This window comes from Bacillus rossius, chromosome 8, assembly GCF_032445375.1.
Source record: "Bacillus rossius redtenbacheri isolate Brsri chromosome 8, Brsri_v3, whole genome shotgun sequence".
NCBI lineage: Eukaryota > Metazoa > Arthropoda > Insecta > Phasmatodea > Bacillidae > Bacillus > Bacillus rossius.
The window spans coordinates 2,593,513-2,607,576 of NC_086336.1; the positions used below are offsets into that span (position 1 = coordinate 2,593,513).

The following is a 14,064-nucleotide window of genomic DNA, read 5'->3' on the forward strand; positions in this document are numbered from 1 at the left end:
GTTGAATACAAAAAGCATGAACAATTTCAATATTAATTCATAATTAATATTACGTTAATATTCAGATACAGTTACGTCAATGCAAAGTTAAATACAAAAAGCAAGAACAAATTCAATATTAATACACAATAAATATTACGTTAACATTTCTGACAAAACGAGTTAGTTGACAATTATAATTTGAATGGGTAAGCCGGCTACACAGTGAACGATCCAATCAACGATCGTCAAAAAGGGACATAATTTCCTTGTCCGAAGTTATATTACAAAAAAAGTTATATTTACAAAACTACTGCAAAGTGCAGGTACACGAAAGAAAGAAGTTACATTATTCTTTAAAAAGCATTACCAAACAAATACGTGTGACGACGTCTCAGGGGGAGACTGTTACAAACAGAAGAACGCAAGTTAAGTTAAATTTAAATTTAAAGCAGAAATCCAAACAATTTTTGATGGTGGCGGCCGAAAAGGAATTTAGACAGAACAAATTTAAACACAACTGATTCTACATTAGGGTGAGGGCCACCGCCTCACTGACGACTCGATTCAACTTACATTTCTCCCCTGAGGTCGCACACGCACGAAGACTAAGTCGAAGCTCTCGGACTACATGCTAGTGAAATTAACAACTGGTCAGCTACTGCTGACAACCAAGCCTCACAAAGGCTACCAGTAGAAGAAGACCCTCAACATGTCTGCAGCAGATTTTATAAATGTAACTTTTTTTGTAATATAACTTCGGACAAGGAAATTATGTCCCTTTTTGACGATCGTTGATTGGATCGTTCACTGTGTAGCCGGCTTACCCATTCAAATTATAATTGTCAACTAACTCGTTTTGTCAGAAATGTTAACATAATATTTATTGTGTATTAATATTGAATTTGTTCTTGCTTTTTGTATTTAACTTTGCATTGACGTAACTGTATCTGAATATTAACGTAATATTAATTATGAATTAATATTGAAATTGTTCATGCTTTTTGTATTCAACATTGTCAGAAATGTTGACGTTATATTAATTTTGAATTAATATTGAATTTGAATAAAATGTCTGTGTACCTGAAACCTTTAACCTTGATTACCCAACTGCTCCAATCACGTAATCCGCAGTCCTAGCCAGGCTCTGGTCTTCCTTCAATCCCTAATAGGCCCCCACCTATTACAAAATTATAGCCGTCAAATATGGTTGCTCATTTACTACGAATTTCAACTCATACACATCTCACGATATTTACAACAATTCCCCTGGCAGCCGCAGAACAAGAGCAGGACTGGCTCTCTGACCCCGCGTCGCCAGGCGCGCTCTGGTACAAGGTCCATGTCACACGGGGCACGGAGGCTTCTGGAAGCTTCCAGGAGCTTCCATGACTCACACGCAGTTTCATCCTTCTGTTTGTACAGCAGTCCGAGCAAGCAAGCACGGTTGCTGATACATCGTGACGTCAATACACTTGTCCACAGTCTGTGCATCAGCGAGCCTGCTGCGCATGTGCCATCCCTGTAATTGATCCAAAGACTTAAACGCTACTTCTGAATCAAGCTGAAATAATTCAGTGAAAAATGAAATGTTTCAGTCAGTCCCATGTGTCGCTGACACGACAATCCGTCCCCCATGTGGGATAGCCAGGCTGGAGTCTGGTCCCGCCTGGGTGGCGCTGGTTCCATCTCCTCAGGTTCGCACACTCCACCGCCCTCTGCCAACTGCAGTCTGGCATGCGAGTAACCCCCTTTTTTAAGTTTGTGCACAAATTTAAAACGTGACAACGTCTAATAAATCGATGAACGCCGGCTGCACGCACGATAAAGTGTCCCGTTACGCACAATTTTCCGTTACGCTGTGTCCCGTTATGATCATTGTACGCTTGCGCCGCATCTATCTCTCTTCCACTCGATTGGAACAACCATCGATTTGACTTTTTCGATGCACATTAAACTTGAAACACTCCCATTCGTTTCCTACTTTTCCTATCATCGTCCTATCCTTAACATAATAACACAGAGTGGAAGAAGTTAAATAGCAAACATGTATGAAAGTTATAGTTAAAATAATCTCTTCGTTAAAGTAATAAACATTTGAATTATTGAGTGCAAATAAAAGTACATTTATCAATTAAATTGTAGATTTCATTTCACTCTATCTTTGTATAACCGACTTTACAGACAACCAATTTTTTTTTCCTTGGTAGTTTGCTAGTTAACGATAATGTGTGCTCGAGCGAGCTGCTAGTGATTGCTATGATTCTTTGAGCAGTTAAACAACTCTCATGATATGCTAGCATTTCATTTAGTATTTGTAACTTATGCAAGTTGAATGAGTGTGATAAAAAAAAAGTAATATTGGATGTGAGCTTGTATTGTTTTATTTTGCAGTGAACAACGGTAAAGCATAATTTAGTATGGGTCATACTCTGTCTAGGCCACTTGAGTTCACGTTTGGCAGGCTGATGTCAGCCAACACATGCATGTTTTAAACTAGGTATACTCCTGTTTCAGGATAGCTGTGTATAATTGACAGATTGTATACCTTTCTATAAAAGTTCCTTAATTGCAGTTATAATTTAACCTGTTCGTATGCTTGTAATAGTTTTTGTTTTGGTCCTTATGTGTAGCTATGATGTAACTTTTAGAGGTCGCTGATTTAACATGATGGTTGGTTATGTATAACACAGCCAACTGTGCAGTACTTCGTAAAAGCGTGCGAGTATACTCTGACCTCATTTAAAGACCCAGACTTACGTAAAACAAAATTCACCCTGATTCTGGTGCATAATAAAGTTGTATTTTTTAGTTTGCATGTCTATAATGGTTTATATGTTTTTAATGTTTTATAACTTTTGACCAATGATCAATAGCAGGTCACAGCGCGGCCAGAGGACAACTCCCTCAATGTCACTGCGCGGCTAGACTAGGGTGACCAAATCATAAACTTGACAAAACGGGACACATCCAAGGAGGGTTTGGGGGCGATACCCTCCAGCTAGGGGGTCCGAGGCGCCGCCATCGATACGTAATCATTGAAACATGCTGTTTTTTTGTTAATTTGAGACCTATAATTCTTTTTCAATTTACCTATGAATATGTAATTTAATTTAAATTGTGAGGCGTATAATAAATAAAAACAACAATTTTGCAGTGAATACTTATTTATTACAAGTATGTCTGACATACTTAAAAACATAATTAAACAAGGTAACTAAAATGGGTGAGTTCAACTGTCGAGAAGAGGGGAAGACGGTCCGAGGAGAGGCGCGATAAAAGTGTATCATCAACCCAACGTAAATACGGGGACATTTAGGCGTCCCGGGAGACTTTTTCGGGACCCCGTGTACGATCGTTAAAAAACGGGACAATCCCGTTTTTACGGGACGTTTGGTCACCCTAGGCTAGACTCACAAGACCACTTCACAAGGGCACAGCGTGGCAGAGCGACTACACAACAGGATCAAGCCCAGCCCACGTCACACCTGCCCTCAGCCTGCGCCGCGTGTACTCCCGCGGTGGCCTTCAGCGATAAGATAAGCAAGGCAAAGTAACATTACACCATTTTAAAAATACTGCATATAGTGGATGGGGCTTAATGGTTGCTGTTTTACGTCACACGGTTTTATTGCGGAGGATTTCACTGTAGGACTCAGCACTATTTTTGTTAAATTATCTACCTAAGTGCATTGTAGACCTCGTCTTTTTAAAACATATTCATAATAGCTTTGTTTGCTTGCTGAATACTGTATTATTCCGGGGTAGAATCGACTATCTCCAGCGCGAACGAAGGTTATTGGAGCGTATAGTTACACTGTCTTGCTTCTTACAGTAGGATAGGAAAAACCGTATTTATCACCGGCCAACTATGCCCTTATTTCAATATTTCACTCAGAAAATTGAACTACTTAGAGGCATATAATGATGTTGTTGAGCGCACCCCCTGCCTGTGATGTATCACTCTGTGGAACATGCGGACTCTGCCGTGTGCAGCCCTCGCTGCGCCTGGAAGGCAGACCGCTGGGAAGACTCCAGCAGAAAAGTGACCAGTGCAGATAAACTCAGTCCACGTGACCGGAAGTTGGCCATTGGCGCGAGCAGCTAGGAGGCTATTGTGCCGGAAATTAGTGATTTTCTCGGCACCATTTCACATTTTTATTTATTCATATTTCTGACAAGTGTTGAGGGGTTCACAGTAGGTTTATTGGAAAAGGGTCCTTGTGTAAGCTTCAGGCAGTCTGTCCGTCCGTGGCCAGCTCTGCTCCGCTAACCTCCCAGTGCTGTGTCCCGCCTGCAGGCACGGCCTGCTAGACTCCCGTGCTGCAGGCACGGCCTGCTACTCCCGTGCTGCATGGCAGCAGCCCCGTGCGGCCGTGCCAGAGGCTACCTGCACCAGCACCACGCCCTCTCTCCCACCCGGAGCAGCTCGTCGCTACCCCTAGGGACAGGGTAGCCTGGTGTGCTCATACACCGAGAGAAAGGATTGTTTGCATCAACAAAATATTTGTTTATATTTGGCGAATTAAATATATTTTGTTAATTCAAACAAATATTTTGTAGTAGGAAATATTCTGTTGACCCAACAAAATGATTTTGTCAACTCAAAATGTATATTTGGTTAGGTGTAACAAATCATTTTTGTTACTTACCGAGTTTGGTTAAACTAACAAAATATTTTGTTCCACCAAGTAAATATTTATTTCGTCAGGTATAAACAAATATGTGTTTGATTCAAACAAACCTTTTTCTCTGTGTACTGTGCTTCACCATCTGACTAGGGAGTGCGTACGCGGCGTTGTTATAGCCTCCTTTTCTTTCATGTTGTAGTTATTATACTGTGTTTTTTTTTTCTAACTTCGGTACTGCCATATTCTTCGGAATTTGAGTATGTTTTCGCCACTATGGATTAGCTTCTGGACATCCCCACGTATGTGGCAAAGTGGAACCACCAACCCAACAACTTCACCCTTTTGATCGAGTTTTTAACTCGTAATTGTCATCAGTTAGTTTCTTTACTAGTTCTTTATTTATCACTGCCTGTTCTTGTGTGGGCACTGGGTTTACCTGTCGGGGACCTTTCTACTCCGGTTTTCTCCCCGGACTTCTCTGTGGGCACCTTTCTCAGAAGACGGAGCAGATCGGTGGCCTTCCCTGATTGGCGACCAGCCGGAAACAGTGTCCACCCGAGCCCAGTGGAGTGTGAACTATCCGAGTATGGACGGAGTCCAGGCCAGGAACAGGTGCTGCAGCAGATGCCGAGGACTGCTGGGCCGAGTGTGGGAACACTCCCACGCCGCCGTGTGATACTCGTCTGTGCGTGCGTCGAGGTCTCCTGTCGCTTTCCTTCATCGGCCACGAGGCCTCGCTGCGCTCATTCCCAGACCTGGTGCGTCCCGTCTCTGCAGACGACAAGCTCATTACTGCTCTGTTGCGCCTCTTTTTGAACCTCATTATCGCTCTACAAACGAGTTTTCCATCTGCAAACATGAAGACAGTAACCGTGTTTTCTAAAGTGTTGCCAACTTGACTTCTTTGATCATTAAGGCTTTGTTCGTAAAAAAAAAAATTGTTTGCAAAGTCGGTATACGGACGATAGTTTAACGTGACAACGTCATAACAAAACATTGATGAAATGATTGCATACTTTTATGAATAAAATTTAATCATTTTTATTGAATTGTCACTATTTTGTATGGATACAAAGAAGGAGTGAAATGGCATCTACAATTTAATTGATAAATTTGCTTTTATTTGCACTCATTAATTGAAATATGTTTATTACTTTAACGAAGAGATTATTTTAACTATAACTTTTATACATGCTTGGTATTTAACTTCTTCCAATCTGTGTTATTCTGTTAAGGATAGGACGATGATAGGAAACGTAGGAAACGAATGGGAGTGCTTCAAGTTTAATGTGCCTCGATAAAGTCAAATCGATGGTTGTTCCAATCGAGTGGAAGAGAGATAGATGCGGCGCAAGCGTACAATGAGCGTAACGGGACAATGTGCGTAACGGGACAATGAGTCATCCTTTTCCATGCGTGCAGCCGGCGTTCATCGATTTATTAGACGTTGTCACGTCAAAAATATAATTATCTATTTGTGGCAAGGGTTTTTTTCTTGCTGAAATGTGGTTTTATAAAGATAATGTAAACTTGCAACAATCCTGTACGTGTTAGCTTCAACTGCCGCGACTGTTCCGCGCACACAGTCAGTGCGACTACCGTCGAACCAGTAGATGTATTAGATGTAGTAGATGTACATAACAGCAATTGTGTTGATTCACTGTTTGTAGCGGTGAAATATTGCGGCAAACATTTTAACCTTAAATTATTCCACCCCAGTTTAACTCAGTTTCACACATTCGGTCAACTCGTGATTTGAAATACTTTCGTTGATCACGAGACAATGTACTTTAACAACGTAATTATGTAAAATTGAAGGGGACATGCTGAAAATAGTGAACAATAAGACCTGTAGCACTAGATTCTAATCAAAATCAGTATAAAAATGTTTTTAGAAGTAGAATGTTTTTTTTTAAAAAAAGTGCTAAAAAGTCAATTTTGTAGTATCGGTAGAGTAATATAAACTTATTATCAATAATCTGATTTGACTCGAAATTGACAACTCAAAAACTGTAGATGTAATTATTTAAAATATTTTTTACTAAGCGAAAATTTTAAGAACGTACCGTGAAGGAGTTTTGACATAAATAAATGATAATGAAGGCAACTTAAGGACTTCTCTTGGCACGGTCTCGCACACTGAGTTCGTGTGCGAGGCTCATACTGAGCCCTCGAGGTTCGCCACATGAGCGCCTCTGAGGGCTCATAACTCCTCATGTTTGTCAGTTGCTTGTCTCCAAGAGTAGTACCAGATTGGGGGTGGACTGCATGGCAAGCGTACCTCCGACAGACCAGGGAGCAGGGCAGCACTCGGCCATGGCCTCCGGCATGCGGGGACAGTGTGTTACCACTGCGCCGCCTTGGCCTCTGTCGCGGATAGCAGAGCCACGTCTCTTATCTCAGGGCGAGGCCCTGTTCTACAAATGAAAGCAGGCAACACTGTATGCGCAAGGCTGTTGTCAAAGCGTCGTAAGCCGTCACGCTTCTTCGCTGTTCGCGTCACTGGGTTGCGTAACTGACGACGAATGGCACCGCGCAGCTCGTGGCTAGCATTGTGCGTGCGCCATTTTGTTGTCACGACTGTCACGGCTCCAGTCCAGTATGCAACAAGATTATTACACATGTGTGTATGTATCAATAATATGATAACGGAATTGCATTTAACATTTGAAAACTTCCAACTGAAAATTAATGTATCAGGAGATAAGTCACGTGCCTAGTGTAGGCCTGCAGTTAATTCCAAGTAGTGTACAAATGTATGTCCGGAACCTAGTTACTGGTTGAGGAGCGCGGGAAGCCGACAGCCATATTGAATTATGTCGTCACGGTGGCCATCTTGGATGCTGACGACATAATTGCACTTCTTATTACAGTGCATGACATTGACCTTGGCCACCATCTTGAATTCTAGAACTTTCCACCATTTTGAATTATGATGTCACCCAACGAAAATTGCAATGGTGACATAATTAAAAATGGTGAAAAGTTCTAGACTTCAAGATGGCGAACGAGGTCAAGGTCAAGTTTGTCCAAGATGGCCGGCTTGACGTCATTATTAAATATAGCGCCCGTAACGAAACGTGCAACGTGACGCCATTATTCAAGTTGGCAGCTGTGACATCAGAATTCAAGATGGCGGTCGGCTCCTCGTACTCCTCCACTAGTAACCAGTTTGCGGACATACATGTGTACACTACTAACTTATGACGTAATTTTTTGCATTGATTCATGGCTCTTAAAAACGGCTGTTAGTTAAAAAAGTACAGTTTTTATGGAAAACGATTCTTGCGATTGTACCTGACATTAAAAACTTTTACCTCTTGGAGGAAGCCAATTAATTGCTCACACAGAAAATGTATTCGAATATTTATTTATTGATCCAACCTGCTGACATTAGCTAGATACAAGCTGGCGCAGCTGTCACTTCGCCGCGCCTTTCATTGTCACAACGACGTGAACGAGGTTCTAGACTCTGTCCGGAAATGATCTCACAACACTCGATAGTTGGTATCTCTGCTGGGGAATCCTGCGTCGTTGCAACGTCCCTTTAAACGTCCGTTAAAATGTTTAATTAAACTTTTATCATGGATGCATGAGGATGTGGCGTGAATCGCAAATTACAACACAGACCATATCTGACGACACAGACCATATCTGACGACACAGACCATATCTGACGACACAAAACTGCCACTCGCTACGCGGTATCGACGCAAACCACCAAGTGCAGAAACATTAGCCGGTTGCTTAAACAGCTCGAAAAATATTTAATGAGAGTTTTATAAATCACTACCTACACGCTGGAATTTAAGAGTAATAGATTATAGGGAAGATATGACCGATAGAATCTAATTGAGCGGAGCATGTTAGTGTCGCGGTTATGTCGCAGTTACTCCGTCCTAGTCGCGCACACACACACACACACACACACACACACACCTACACACACACACACACTTGGTGTGTAGAGTGGTGCTTGCAGTGAGTGTCGGGTTCAGATGGTACCTGCCTCACCTGTAGGCCTAACTTTGACTCAAGTGCATTCTCAGTTAGTGCATCACATGTCTGTCAACATGCAACCCCATGCCTTACGATTTAATACTTTTTTCTACAAGTTTCACATATATATATTTTTTATTTAATTTTTGTTTCTCACGTATCAGCTTGCCAAGGGACGCAAAAAAAAAAAACGGAAACCACTGAAATAAAGGTTTCCAAAACCAAGAAGGCGAAGTGAAACTGCCGGCAGACGAGTACAGAGCCCCACCAGCCACCAGTGCGGTGCAGACGGGGTGTTATCTGCCCGCGATAAGGCCGGAAGGCCAGCCACTTCCAGTTCCTCTCCCCTCCCTGGCTCGGCGCCCGCCTGTTCTCCAGGTCGATAAGGGCGAGACTCCGGCCGCTGCAACAAGCATGCTTGTTCCATCTTCTCCGAACCTACAACTGCGCCGAATACCAGCACTACTTACAGAATACGTACTAGTTTTAGCCGTTTGATCACACTTGAAGTGATACTTAGTTAACACTCCATTACTCGCGTCCACTGCTAGACAAGTGTGCTCGCACTGTATCTGTGATAAAATATCTTGTACAGAAACTAATTTCTAGGCTAATTTTTTAATAATGAATATTAATACATGCAAAATAATGTAAAAAAAAATATTTTTCTACAAATGCAAAAAAAAAATTATATAACAATTGAAGCATCTGCAATTTTGGAAGACCTTCTAGTTCTGTAACTGTTTTGAGTATTTACAATATAAATACTATATCGTGTTCATGTCAAAGCCCATCTAAATTTACTCAGCAGTAAATATAAAGCAAGCAAAGATACAGTGAAAAAAAAAACAGATTTTAATGAAATACATATTCTTATATATACAGACTTTACATACAGAAAAATAAAAAAAAATCGTTTGTATTGTGTATGAAACATAAATTATAAAATTTTGGTGACATTCTGATCTCACAGTATAACACTGGAAAATGCAGTGCCATATTACTTCTGTTTCTATCACTCATCACTCATCACTGATCACTTATCGCAGACGCGGGTGACGGGGCTGCAATGCTGGCGCTGGGCGCTGCGCTGCGACACAGCCTGTGTGCAGCAGCGGACGCCAGCAGCGCGAAGACTCCCAGTCCAAAACAACATCTCACATCTCACCATTGGCGTGAATGTGTCCGTCCATTATAACACGTGTTTGAAGAAGTGGCCTTACAGCCAAAGAGGTGAATATCTGTATGATAGCTTCAACTTGTAGACAAGCCTCTAGACTCTAGAGTATATATAACAAATACTAGCTGCAGTACCTGGCGTTGCCCGGGCTGAACACAGGCTGACCTATGACCTATGACCTATGATTTTCTGTTTACCCATGGCGATCGGTTGAACAGTTCAGAAGTTGACGTGCTGCAGCGCCATCTAGCGGAGAGTTACAAAAAAATGGATGGCATAAAAACCTTCTCCATAAAAAAAAACACTCCAATGTGCCAACTTTCATGGCGATCGGTCAAACGGTGTCGGAGTTTATTAAAGTCATACATACAAACATTATATAATTATATGAATGAACTAAATACTACAAAAAGCAGTTTGTAGCTTCAGTTTGCGAAACACCGCTGAGAGTATTTCAGTTATAATTTCCAAGGTGTTAATGACAATAATTAAAACAAATTTGTGCAGACTCAAGGTGACCCTTCATACCTTAGCTCTTGTATAGCTCTTGCATAGCTCTTGTATAGCTCTTACAAAGCTCCTGTATATCTATTGTATAGCTCTTACAAAGCTCTTGTATAGCGCTTGCAAAGCTCCTGTATAGCTATTGTATAGCTCTTGCAAAGCTCTTTTATAGCTCTTGCATAACTCTTGCAAAGCTTCTGTATAGCTATTGTATAGCTCTGGCAAAGCTCTTGTATAGCTCTTGCAAAGCTCCTGTATAGCTATTGTATAGCTCTTGCAAAGCTCTTCTATAGCTCTTGCATAACTCTTGCAAAGCTTATGTATAGCTATTGTATAGCTCCTGTATAGCTATTGTATAGCTCTTGCAAAACTCTTGTATAGCTCTTGCATAGCTCTTGTATAGCTCTTGTCACGTGGAATGTGAGTCATTCAATTTAGACCCTAATTTGGTATGTAACGTGAAATTATTTTCGTCGAATTTTATAAGAATAACAAAATTTCTCTAAATTTATTAACAAAACCATTGTCGAAATTTAAGTTCCAAGTTGTCTTGGAAGTTGTTTTGAGAGGTGCTATTCCACAGGAACATAAGGGGGAAACCCCACCACCAGAGATAGGCCCTCTCACCGCGCAGAAGAAGATGGCGCAGGCAAACTTCCCGTGACGTCAGTAGCGGTCCTCGACTCTTCCGCTCAGCTCTACCTTCTGTGGCGCCAGATGCCAGTGTCGTGGTAGCATCGTGTAGTAACGGTCTTTTGTTACAGTCATGATTAAGAGCCTCGGATTCAGGTAGCATTTAGTTTTTCAAAAAAAAACGAAGACCGGACGACTATGGCTGCGCAAAATCCCTCGGTCCAATTTAGAACATCGGATTCTTCCAGGATAAATGAATGTTTTATGAGAAAACATAGATTAAAAATTTAGTGGCATCACAATCAAAACACGTGATGACCATTCAGTCTTCGTGTACAGTAAATGAATTTTCAGTCGTTCTCAATATAAACGTTTCCCCCCAATTATTTAACAATGTTGTATGCTTTAAATATATAACTACTGATATTTCACCAATTATTTTGTTATTACACTATTTGCTTGGTTAATTATGTCACACGTTAAATAAGCTTGATTGCTTCCAGATTAGTTTTTACCTATATCAGAAATACATGATATTTATAATATATATTTTTTAAACTCAATCTGAAAATTTATACCCAGATTTATAACACTAATGCTAATGATATGTTACTGTGGAATAGGAAAATGCGTTCAAAATTAATCATGGTATTTGCAGCACTTCTTGAGAACAAAAAAAAAAAATAACCTACATTAAACACCACAGAATTTTTTTTTCTTGGAAGAAAAATTGTTTTAAATTTCATTTGCAAAGGAATCTAGAGATAATGAAATAATTTTAAAAGACCCGATTCCTATAACAATTTTTATGTGTATTCATTTTGACGTTATGTAACTTACATATACTAAAACGGCTTTTTTGTGGATATACATGAACATTCTGATGCAAGTCGTAAGAGAACTAGTTTTAAATTTTCTTATCAACGTTAATATTAGATATAAATTAAATTGTATGACTAGCACTCAAAACTGACAGTTGTCCCAAGTACCAACACACTCGTTATTGCGATAGCGGACCGTGTTACATGTTATCTCTGTAAATGGATTTTAATGGCAATTTCTTAAGCTAATGTTTTTTTTTTTTTACTGGAGTAAGAGCACTCTAATCAACTTTCATAAGGGCACTTTAATCCAAGAATCATTTCAATAATTCAATAAATTTTTGAAAATAGGTTCATAAGTAATAAAAAATTAAGTAAAAAAAATACACTGAAAAACCATTACTTTACACTATAGTAGAATATTGCTAATCAAGTACATCCAGTATAATAAGCCACATATTACCCCCCCCCCCCCCCTTACATTTCATCACGTTACAGATTGAATTTCGAAAAATGAAAGCTGTCTACGTAACTCTCTGTTCATACCATCTATACTCCATTTCTTATATCCATGTAGTAATAAGAAAAAAATATTCATAAAACAAACACCCCATTTTTATACCAATTGGAATCTAATTTAAGAAAACAGCGAAGAGAATTAATAAATTTTGTGTGTTCATTAGTCAAAACATATGTTTTAACATCAGCTAACAACTTCAGAAAGTGGTAAGAAACAGTTGGTGTAATTGTGGGTATTTTTTCAACCTCATAATTTTAACCTCTGAATTATTATCTTCGAAGATATAATTTCCTCTTCTAAAAACAAAATTACATAAATTTTACCTTATTTGCGGTCAAATTTCGAGAAATTGGACAATACATAGTAAACTCAATATGAGTTTCTTAACTTCCACTTAAGAATTCCCTTTGTAGATCCAACCGTCGTAATGACGCATAGCTTCTGTGATAATCCAGTGTATGGGCTTTTTGTGTTTTGAATTTTATTCACATCTATTCCGTAGTAAGGTCGTGCTTCAGTAGGAAACATTCAAACTCATAAACTTCCGTATTTATGTCAATAGGGAGTGGGAAAATAATCCTTAAAATCTGTTTAAGAAGTATGAAGGCGGTTCAAAATACCGGTGATCATATTTTACTCATCTGCGGCAGTACGGTACGATAGTCGACCACAGTTATTGATAAGAGATATCATCCGTGCAGTGTTTGGAGTATGTAAAGGTTAAAGCTAGAAGCCTGGAGCCCGAAGCATGAAGCTTGGAGCCTGGAGACTGGAGCCTGGAACCCGGATCCTGGAGCCTGGAGCCCGGAGCATGAAGCTAGGTGCCTGGAGCCCGGAGCATGAAGTTAGGAGCCTGGGACCTGTAACTTAAGAGCCTGAAGCTTGGAGCCTGGAGCCTAGAGCCTGGAGCCCGGAGCCTGCTGCCCGGAGCCTGAAGCTTGGAGCCTGGAGCCTGCTGCCCGGAGCCTGAAGCTTGAAGTCAGAAGCCTAGAGCCTGGAGCCTAGAGCCTGGAGCCCGGAGCCCGGAGCCCGGAGCCCGGAGCCCGGAGCCTGGAGCCCGGAGCCCGGAGCCCGGAGCCTGGAGCCCGGAGCCCGGAGCCTGCTGCCCGGAGCCTGAAGCTTGAAGTCAGAAGCCTGGAGCCTGGAGCCTGGAGCCCGGAGCCCGGAGCCCGGAGCCTGCTGCCCGGAGCCTGGAGCTTGAAGTCAGAAGCCTGGAGCCTAGAGCCCGGAGCCCGGAGCCCGGAGCCCGGAGCCCGGAGCGCGGAGCCCGGAGCCCGGAGCCCGGAGCCTGAAGCTTGAAGTCAGAAGCCTGGAGCCTAGAGCCTGGAGCCCGGAGCGCGGAGCCCGGAGCCTGAAGCTTGAAGTCTGGAGCCCGGAGCCCGGAGCGCGGAGCCCGGAGCCTGAAGCTTGAAGTCTGGAGCCTAGAGCCTGGAGCCCGGAGCCCGGAGCCTGAAGCTTGAAGTCTGGAGCCTAGAGCCTGGAGCCCGGAGCCCGGAGCCCGGAGCCTGAAGCTTGAAGTCTGGAGCCCGGAGCGCGGAGCCCGGAGCCTGAAGCTTGAAGTCTGGAGCCCGGAGCCCGGAGCCCGGAGCCCGGAGCCTGAAGCTTGAAGTCTGGAGCCTAGAGCCTGGAGCCCGGAGCCCGGAGCCCGGAGCCTGAAGCTTGAAGTCAGAAGCCTGGAGCCTGGAGCCTAGAGCCCGGAGCCCGGAGCCCGGAGCCCGGAGCCCGGAGCGCGGAGCCCGGAGCCGGCGACACTAGGCCACGAGGCCACGAGGACAGGAGGGCAGGAGCCTCGTGCTT

General features: G+C 42.2%; 1 protein-coding gene across 1 annotated transcript in view; it reads left to right on the plus strand.

The window, feature by feature from the left end:
- Positions 1 to 14,064, plus strand: part of LOC134535486 (uncharacterized) — a 121,147-nt gene that overhangs the window by 51,857 nt on the left and 55,226 nt on the right. The window lies entirely within an intron of this gene.